This window comes from Acomys minous (genome assembly GCF_964271855.1).
Source record: "Acomys minous genome assembly, chromosome: 8".
Lineage (NCBI taxonomy): Eukaryota > Metazoa > Chordata > Mammalia > Rodentia > Muridae > Acomys > Acomys minous.
Window position 1 is genome coordinate 50,713,704 of NC_140489.1, and position 10,661 is coordinate 50,724,364.

Consider the following 10,661-nt stretch of genomic DNA (forward strand, 5'->3'; position numbering starts at 1 on the left):
GTTGATATATAAAATCAATAGTACCAGCTGTTCTTTTACCATAGAATTATAAAAGATAAGGACATACAGTGTTGGGTGTAGATACCCTGTCCCTCCTTCCTGCGTCCATACAAAGTTTGTACTGTCTGTTTCTGTGTGTCAACCTGACACAAGTTAGACTCATCAAAGAGGAAGGTGCCTCGGTTGAGAAAATGCCTCCATGAGATCCAGCTTTGAGGCATTTTTTTCAATTATTGATTAATGGAGGAGGGTTCAGGCCATGGTGCGTGGTGCAATACTGGTCTGGTCCTGGGTTTTACAAAAAAGCAGGCTGAGCAAGCCATGGCAAGCAAGCCAGTAAGCAACACCCCCCTCCATCCCTCTGCAGTAGCTGTTGCCTCCAGGACTCTGCTCTGTTTGAATTCCTCTTCTGATTTCCATTGGTGGTGAACAGCAATGTGGAAGTGTAAGCTGAATAAACCTTTTCCTCCTCAGCTTGCTTTTTGGTCATGGTATTTCATTGCATCAATAGAAACCTCAGCTAAGACATGTAAGGAGAGAAACAAAGCTAGGATAATCTGCGGAAACAGTGTTAAACATTCTGAGAACTGACTCCACATAGTTCTGGTCCACACTTTGTTCAGAGTTCTCTGATAATTCTGTTTCCTCTCATTTAGACTTCTTTAAAACTGACCTTTCTACTTCAAGATTTTTTTGAGATAGTGTTTATAGTACTTTAGGCATTCTTATAATCCAGGAAATAAGTCCTAATTGTATTTTACTTATAAACTGGCAGACCTTTTATGAACTCAACCCCCAAATGTAATCACTAAGAAAACCAGTGTAAGTCATCCATATATTACACTGTAGCCCATTTAAAGAGCACAGTCTTTTAATGCAAGTGTACTTGAACTTTGGGAAGATTACTTCTCAAAGGTCATTGTAAATTAACATTTTACTGCATTTCTTAATACCACAATTTTACTTTCGCTTTTCTTTCTCCCCTTTTTTTTCTGTCTCTCTTTTCTCCTAGTCTCTATTTCTTTTCTTTTCTTCCCCTTATCCTTCCCACCTTTTTTTTAACCCTGAAATGAACTCCAGCTCCTTTCCTTTCAAAGTAAATACTCAACTACAAAAAAGTCATCAAATTTTAGAAGATAATGCATTTATTTTAGCTACAATGTGATTTAAAAACATTATACAGCATGTTTCAGTGACTTATCACAAGAGATTACTGATTGAGTGTTTAGAAGCAGCTCTCCACAAACCATAGCCTTGAGAAGGTGTTAACACACATTTTATTTATGTGGATTATCTGCAAATACCAAGTGCAGATGCAGCTGTTGGCTTAAACAAGGTAAACAACAACCTGGCATAAAATTGGAGAGTGTGGTAGAAGTTATCTCTGCTTTTGAATGATGCTTTTAATACAAAATAAATTAAAATGTCACTGTAGTCTTAATTTCCATTTATAATATCTTATTGATAATTTATCTTTTTGGGCATAGGAATAAGTTGAAAAGAAAAATTCCAGTTGAATGATTACTTCATTATTATAAGGAAAAAGTAAACACTTGTAGCTCTTAATTCTAATGGAGAAAGGGAAGCCACATATTACAGAGATTAAACAATCCACTTCTGCAGACAGATGTTCATAGCAGAATTGGTCCCTGCCTGAAGATGGAACCAACAAAGTTTCTGTGGAGTGAAATCAGAGCTTTACAACAAAGAACACAAATGGGTGTCAGGGAAGAAAAACAAACAACTATGGAAGTTACGAAGGCCTTGGTGCCCTACCTGTGAAATTAGTATCTTTTCATGATCAAAAATTAAACAGAATACACACGGCCAGAAGGAAAAATAAGCCTAGGGAAGGGTCGATCACCACGGGTGGAGAACAAAACCAATGAGGTCAGAGAGATCCTGTCATACGTGCTCTTTAAATTCTGCATGTATTTTGCCAATTGGGTCCAGTTTCCTAGTAGCTCTGCTGAAATTCCTAATGTCTCAAGTACACTGAAAATTCACTTGAATTGCTGAGGGCTGCAAAGTACCTGAACTGTTAAATAAAAGTAATAAAAGTAACTGCTCTTTTCAGCATATAAAAATGATGGAAAAACCGAAAGATCACACACACACGCACGTGTGTGTGTGTGTGTGTGTGTGTGTGTGTGTGTGTGTGTGTGTGTGTGTGTCGTGCTGTGTGTGTGTATGTGTATCTGTAGAGAAACCCAGCATTAAAATATGAAACATATATATGTATACATACATGTGTGTGTTTAGCACTTACCACATGATACGGGACAGTTATGGGGCTCATCCCTGATGAAAACAGATGCTAAGCAGTTATTTAATTAGTTACTGCTCTTCATCTAGGGGTTGGACATTCAGAGATTTTCCCCATCCACATTGGAATGTTAGCAGTGGCATTGGTCAGATCTTGTTTAAAATTGTTGAGAGATTATGCGATATATGTATATATCACAACTGACAGCAAATGTTCTGATTCTCTAACACTTAAAAGATTTTCACACTTCTTCCTTGATGCAGCACTAAATGGTATATATGTATTTATGAAACTGTAATAATTCAAGTGAAAGAAGCCATGAATTTGAGAAACATTAGGAAAAGGAACATGAGAATGGTTGGAGGTAAAAAATGATGTCAATAGAATACAGATATGTGAAATTTTAAAATAAATTAATAGTAAGATATTTTATTATTTATAAAGTATTACATATGTCATGGAGATATGCAACAAAAATAATCCACTCTGTTCCATCCCTATCAACATTGTATCTTATGATATGTCAACGAAGGCTACACAATTTTTCAAGATTTCCATATAAAATCCAGATCATCTGTTTATTTTGTTATAAAGCATTTTATACATTTACAGATGAAAGCACAACACCAAACTTTTGCTGTTTTGTTTGTTGACACACATCTACATTTGTTTTGTTTTAGAGAGTGTGACCCAACTATGGCAGCACAAGCTTTGCTGCAATTCAAGGGTCTCCTGACCTTGCCATATACACACTGAGATTTCTCTTGTGTGCCACTGTAACAACGGCAAAACATTTATTGATGAAGTTACATTAGTGAACAGGAAACTGTGATTGTCATACATCACTCAATCAAGTTGGGATTCAGAAAGTGTTATAGGGAATGTCGAAGAAGATAATGTAATACAAGAAACTGGCTACACATTGCTTGGAATACTGGGGAAGGAGAAGGAACACAAAACCATAGATATCATAGCTAGGATTGGCAAAGAAAAGAAACATTTGGGCTGGGATCACAAAAAAGACCAGATGAAGGACTTCACACTGTAGCGACTTGCTTAGCATTCTAAGGATAAATTTGTTTACTTTTTAGTGTCTTATCTCACCAAAGGAGTAGGAAACTACACATGGAAGTGTGGCAGCACGGGTTGTCCACACTGATGTTATGATCTCCCGATGCCCTTGATGCAAGGGTTTTGTAACTGGCTGCAGGAGTAACTAGAGAAGCTTTTACTATCAACATCTGCTGCACCAGAGCCCTCAGCCATTCATAGGACATGAGAGAGAGAGAGAGAGAGAGAGAGAGAGAGAGAGAGAGAGAGAGAGAGAGAGAAGGGAGAGAATAAATAGGAATATGTAAATCTCTTTCTCATCGTTCAGTGTTCTTCATCATGCACAATGTACAATTTCAAGTGACCAGGGCAAATGGAATTTATAGAAATCTAGTTGCATATCTAGAGCAAGGACAGTGGTTTGGCAGTTGAAGAACAATAGTTTACCTATTGACACATTGATTTAGCTGAAATCTTTAGGAATCAACAAGTAATAAAAATTCCTATGAGCACGAGGTGTTCAAAATGTTTTAATTATCCTTGTGCTGTTAGATTACATTTCATTTTAATGTTGCTCTTCTTGTACAAACATTACCTGAGATGAGCGTGGCAGAGACTGGACCACTTGGGAAGCAGCCAGAAGTGCGGCATCCCTAGAGAATTTTACGTGCCACTGAAACACTGAATGATTCCTATCTGTGCTTCCATTGTATGACTTGGGGACATGTGATGGCACTTGATAAGGAAAGAGCATAAAACGAGCAAAGGAAAGACAAAGTAAACGCACAGCTGTGATCCAGGGCCTATGACGTCACCTTCGAACATTGAAGCTCCAAGAGCTGTGGGTCTGGCTCTGCCTCTCACAGTGTGAGAAATCTCCAAAGCACCGGCTCGCGCTTCAAAGTAGAAAAGTCAGCAACTTCTCTTTGACTTCCACTCTGAGAATATTAGCACAAACTTATTCATTCATTCATCACCAATACTTTTTTTTTTTTGATTCTCTGGGAGTTTCACATCATGCACCCCAATCACATTCCTTCCAAGTCCTATCATGTCTGCCCCATCTGTGACCTCCTACCCACGAACAAGTAAAAATTACAAATATGAAGAAGAATGTCAAGTCCACTTTCTGTTATCTATATACTGTACTCACTGTAGCATGACCAAACCCCCAGTGGGCTGTCCCTTGAGAACTGAATCCTTCCCCTTCCACACCTCTGCCAGAAGCCATCAGTTATGGAGAGCTACTCTAGCATTCCCATCAACGTTTTAGGAGTTCTCTTTGGTGCTTTCCTATCTAGGCTGTTAATGTTTTTGCAGCGGCAGCGGCAGCGGCAGGGACCGGTTGGAGTGGGTAGGGGTTGTCACAGAAACAGTCCATATCCCATCTTCTCAACTGTGTGTGTGTGTCTGCAGTTATTAATATGGCAGCAAAAGTATCCTCCTTGCTCTTCTCAGTCAGAGGGAGCACATATCATGGGACTCCACACGGTTTCTGGAGACAGAACACAGCTGGGTCTGGAGACAGAACACAGCTGACCTAGACAAGGCCCTCCAGAGCAGCCCAAAACTCAGACATCAACATGGTCTCAGATGGTAGTTGAGGTAACACACATCAACAGGGACCTTAGCTGCAACACAGTCTTGGAGTGCAGCTCACAGACATCGATATGGCTTCGGACTGCAGCACAGACCATGAGCATCATCTGTACAACTTTCGTTATAACTCATACCACAGCATCAACAGGGACCCTGACTGCACCGCAGTGGGGCCTAAGACTCTGATGTGGCCCCCAGCTGAAGAAAGGACACACCAATATTCCTTCTCTTCCTCCTTCCAACAACATGGCCTACAGATATCAACGTGGCTTAGGCTGCAGCACAGACTGCAGACATCTGCATGGCCCTCGGTGGTAACATGTACCACAGACATCATTCTGGCTCCCAGCTGGGCTCGGCACCCAGGGTGAGGAGGGTTGTGGGGCTCAGCTGCTTACTCTTACACTTTGTGTTGACTCACTTATTTATTTAGTTTTAGTTAAGGCTCCAAAGAGTTTGAAATCAGCAGCACAGATAAATGAATTTCTTCAGAGTAGGTAGAAGATCCTTTTGGATGTCAAAGGTTTTCTAAATTGAGAATCCTGTGAAAGTGTACATATTTTAACCTAAGAAATAATTTCAAGTTACTTATTAATAATAATATATCTCTGCAATATTTGAAATATATCATTTCAGTTTCTTAAAAATTGTTCTGATAATTAATAGCCTTATTTTGTATTATGATAAACACAATGTGATTAAAACATAAATAAACTCTGTAACTTATGTATGTCTTGTATGAATGGTTTAACGGTAAAACAAAGTTATATATAAAAGTTATGTGTTCTTCAACAAGAAAATTTGCTCAACCATGTTCATAGCAGCCTTATTCATAATCGCCAGAACATGGAAACAGCCTAAGTGCCCCTCAGTAGAAGAATGGATAAAGAAACTGTGGTACATATACACGATGGAATATTACTCAGCTATTAAAAACAAGGATTTTCCAAAATTTGTGGACAAATGGATTGAACTAGAAATGATCATAATGAGTGAGCTAACCCAGAAGCAGAAAGAGTCAAATGGTATATACTCACTTATTACCGGACACTAGCCCAAGGGACAGGTCCCGTGAAAGTCTGCACCTACCAGGAAACGGGGATAGAGGTGAGGACATCCTATTGAGACTCTAGATGAGGAAAATATAGAGGATAGGCAAGTAGGGGGACCCAGAGGGTCCTAGAAACCTACAAGAAGAACATTATGATGGCTAGATCTGAGCCCAGGGATTCTGCTTGATCTAAGGCACCAACCATGGACAAAACGGGCAGTCATCATCAAACCCCTACCCAGATCTAGCCAAGGGACAGAACATTCTCCACAGCTAAGTGGAGACTGGGGACTGACTTTCACAGGATCTCTGGTACCTGATATTTGGCCATGTCCCTTTGTGGGGGAGGCCCAATGGCACTCGGAAGAAGGATAGAGGACTACCAAGAAAAGACTTGATACCCTAGCACCATATTCAGGGGGAGGAGGTCCCCCACAGCCACAGTCATAGGGAAGGGGGATTGGGGTGAAAGTGGGAGGGAGGGAGGAATGGGAGGATGCATGGGATGGGATAGAAAATGAGATGTAATAGGAATTATTTTTAATTTTCAATAAAAATGTGTAAAAAAAAAGTTATGTGTTCTTTTCATTAAATGCATGCACTCAACTTCACATTAATGAAAACATTTGACAAAAGGCTTCCCTTGGGTGAAAGTGCACAGGTATTTTTCAAGTTACAGCATATAAAAGACTTCAGAACTTTTTTAATACTTGGTATTTTTAAGGATCTAGTAGCCCTTAGGCTAAGCTTTGCTAGAAAGCCACTACAAGACTATAAAAGAACAGTAAAAAATAATGGTATTTTCTTCACACAAGACTCTAAATCTATTTTTATTTAAGGAATAAAGTCTGAGTCACTGCACACACTTGCTTTGTGCAGTATGTGCCACTAACATTAAAATATTACAAATACGACGCTGCCCATAAAATACCACACAAAGCTGCAGTGTGAAGCATGTTTCACATGCGCCCTTGCGTTGCATCCCCGTAGCTCCCAGGATGAACCTTCTGTGAATACATAGTGCTCTAAACAGAACACTGAGTGTTAGTTCTGCACCTCGGTCCTCAGGAATCTGATACAGTTTCCAGGCTTCTCACCATCTTATTAAAAATTAGTAAAGGCAGTGTCAGCAGGCACACAACCTTACAAATGCACGTCTAACTTCGTAAATTAAACATGCTTGCCATGCATGAATTATTTATTCCTGTTTGCTTTTAGGTGTCAGCAGGTGAATGTTCAGAAAAGAAAGAAAATGAATGACTTATATATGAGCCAGGGTTATAAATTATATAAATCAAGCCACCGAGTCAGGGAAAAGATAAAATTAAATGTGTCTAAGAGACTATATTCCAAGATTTCCTAGGGAAAAATGAGAGAAAAATTGAGAAGAATAGTAATTTTGAAGTCTTAAGGTTCCTCAGGAACACATGAATATATAAAGTTAAATATAGTGTTGTTATAAAAGTACTGCTAAGAGAAACTTCAATAAAGTGTGTATTTTGGATACAAATACAGTATTATAGTTCAATTTTGATCATTGTACTATTTATAACAATACCTGTATTATTAGAAAATATTTTGATTTAAAGGAGACAATGACTGAACAGTTCAGAAAAGATTGTGTGTGTGTGTGTGTGTGTGAGAGAGAGAGAGAGAGAGAGAGAGAGAGAGAGAGAGAGAGAGAGAGAGAGACAGAGACAGAGACAGAGACAGAGAGACAGAGAGAGAGAGACAGAGACAGAGAGAGAGAGAGAGAGAGAGAAGAGAGAGAGAGAGAGAGAGAGAGAGAGAGAGAGAGAGAGAGAGAGGAAGAGGGAGAGAGGGAGAGAGACAGAGACAGAGACAGAGACAGAAAGATACAGAAAGACACAGAGAGAGAGACAGACAGGCAGACAGAAGGGAGAGACAGAGACACAGATAGAGATGAATACAGAGAAACAAAGGAAAAGGAAAAGTAAGTAGGCTACCAGGATGAGACCTGATAGGCTGTGATCATATGGTGGGGGAGAGCATCCCTTTCTGTGACAGATCTATGGGAGGGGGATAGGGTAAAAGAGGTGGGGAGGGGGGATACAAGTGAGGGGATAACAACTGAGATGTTGTCTAAATAAATTACTTAAATTTAAAAAAGAACAAAAAAGAAAATGATTTAAAAGTAGTCTTCAGAAATCTGGGTAAGGCTTTACAAGACTTATTTATAACAATACTTTAGAGTTTTACTTTATAAATTTTCTGTTTATGGTATTATTTCAAATTTTAAAATTAAAATATTTCCCCACACTAATTTCACATTCATATTTGTTACATTGACAAAAAAGAATGGAATGGAATGAAATGTGTGCCTTCGAGAATGAAGTATTAATAGTCACCACCTTGAGTATTTATGACACACTGCATTGCCACAGACCTGTGTGCCATTTTCTATTAGTCTCATGGCAAGCACTACATGTGAATTAAAGTTACTCTTTGGTTCTCATCAACTTTGGTTGACTTTAATTGATTTTCCCTATTAATGACACCCACATTACAGGCAGCAAAAGGGTTTGTTAATGTAATAGAAAGGAAATTCATAGCATTCTCATGTATTTTCCTCATTAAAATCACATTATTGAAGTAATGGCTGTCTTAAATAGGTATAATTATTAATAAAAAAGTGCACATATTCATTTTAAATCTTAATGGCTGCAGTACTTTTTGATTTTATAGAAATAATGTAGGCACACTTTCATGAATTTCAATTTCCTTTACCCGTGCTTATTAATAATTCTATAGAAACACAAGGCAATGTAGGACTGGGGTCATAGAAAGGGAGCCTGCACGCAGCTGGAAAATTCTTATACTAATTTTACATAATGCTCTCTGACGATTGCTACTTGGTTTTACTTCAACAAGAACACACCACAATAGTATTTTGTCCTCACTAGAATAGACACTTGAAGACTTCAGCAGGATATTGTTTTTAAAATATTTTATTAATTTTTCATGTCTAATTTCCTTCCTCTTTAAATTTTCTTTAGATCATGAAGCATTGCCATGGGACCCATTTTTGTAGTTTTAATTCCATGAAAGCAATAAAATAATATAAAATAAATCAAACTGTTAAGTACATTCTTTATCTCATTTCATTAGTACTCATCCCTTTGAAGTTCAGTCACTCTTCAGTTTCTGATACTTAATGGAAAGGATTATATATATATATATATATATATATATATATATATATATATATAATTTATTCATATTACATCTCAATTGTTATCCCATCCCTTGTATCCTCCCATTCCTCTTTCCCGCTTTCCCCCTACTCCCCTATGACTGTGACTAGGGGGGACTTCCTCCCCCTGTATATGCTCATAGGGTATCAAGTCTCTTCTTGGTAGCCTGCTATCCTTCCTCTGAGTGCCACCTGGCCTTCTCACCCAGGGGACGTGGTCAAATATGGAGCACCAGAGTTTGTGTGAAAGTCAGTCCCCACTCTCAGCTCAACTGTGGACAATGGAAAGGGTCTTAATTGTAAAAATAAGTTATTTTCTTGGTCCTCATTAATTTTGAACTCTCATGTATCTCAATTGGAGACAGTAAAAATAAAAAGATTTCAAAATCCATACACCGTTTAAATATTGGAATTGTCACAGAAAAAGCTTAACTATATTTCAAAATATCTCAAAGCTTGAGTGTCTATGTAAAATATGTGGGGCTGGAGAGATAGCTCATGGGTTAAGAGCACCAACTGCTCTTCCAGAGGTCCTGAGTTCAATTCCCAGCAACCATATGGTGACTCACAACCACTTATAATGTGATCTGATGTGCACTGTATACATAATAAATAAATAAATAAATCTTTAAAAAAATAAAATGAAATATGTGCAGGTAACATTCTCTAAGGTTTCTGTTTTTTCTTATTGCCTTTTTCCTTAGAGATATTAAATGAATAAGATTCAAAGCAAGTAACTGCTATTTACATTATATAAATTTCTTAAAACAATTTAGTGTTGTTACATATAATTACAACAGGTATAAGGTAAGTCTAAGGACCTATAGGACAATGTAACCTAAAATGTTTCATTGAATTACAGAATTTTAGATAGTTCTTGAAATGATAAACTTTAGTTAAACTAACCTGGAAAGAATATACTCTATGAGGAGAAAGATATATTTCAGAATTGCAAGCAGACATGTTTAGCTGAAGCAGAGTGGAAAGTTTGAGGCTTACCTGGGGTGATTTTTTAAGAAGTTTTTAAAATTATATTTCTTTTTTACATATACATATGCATTTATATTATTACACATAAATAAAATAAACTACATACAGCAAGAAGAACCAGGAAACAATCAGGAATTTTATAAATGCTATATTCATAGTCTTTTGGCTATTTGTATTTGGCAACCATGAAGAAAACATCTTTCCCTATATTGGTGAGTCTAAAATTCTGGACTTAAGTAAATAATATCTATTATATCTCATCTCTGTAAGCTTAAAATGTCTACATATATCTAAAAAACTGGGGCGATTTTAATCCTTTAATGACGTAAGAAACTATTCAAGTTTTCTTTCTAACATAATGGCTATTTCCTGAAAGAGTTCTTAATATAGATGGGTCACAGTAATACTGGAAGTATAGTGGAGAGACAAAGATGGGGAGTGAGAGTCAGTCTTTTTCTTCAGAGATACAGGCCACCAGAGTCAGGCTACCC

General features: G+C 37.7%; 1 pseudogene across 1 annotated transcript in view; it reads right to left on the reverse strand.

The window, feature by feature from the left end:
• LOC311604104 (high mobility group protein B1-like) overlaps positions 1-6,948 on the reverse strand; it is a 33,276-nt pseudogene extending 26,328 nt beyond the window's left edge. Inside the window, exon 1 of the transcript in view lies at positions 6,873-6,948. The product of the transcript in view is annotated as a high mobility group protein B1-like (transcript). The remainder of the gene's footprint in view (positions 1-6,872) is intronic.
• Positions 6,949-10,661: the final 3,713 nt, after the last annotated feature.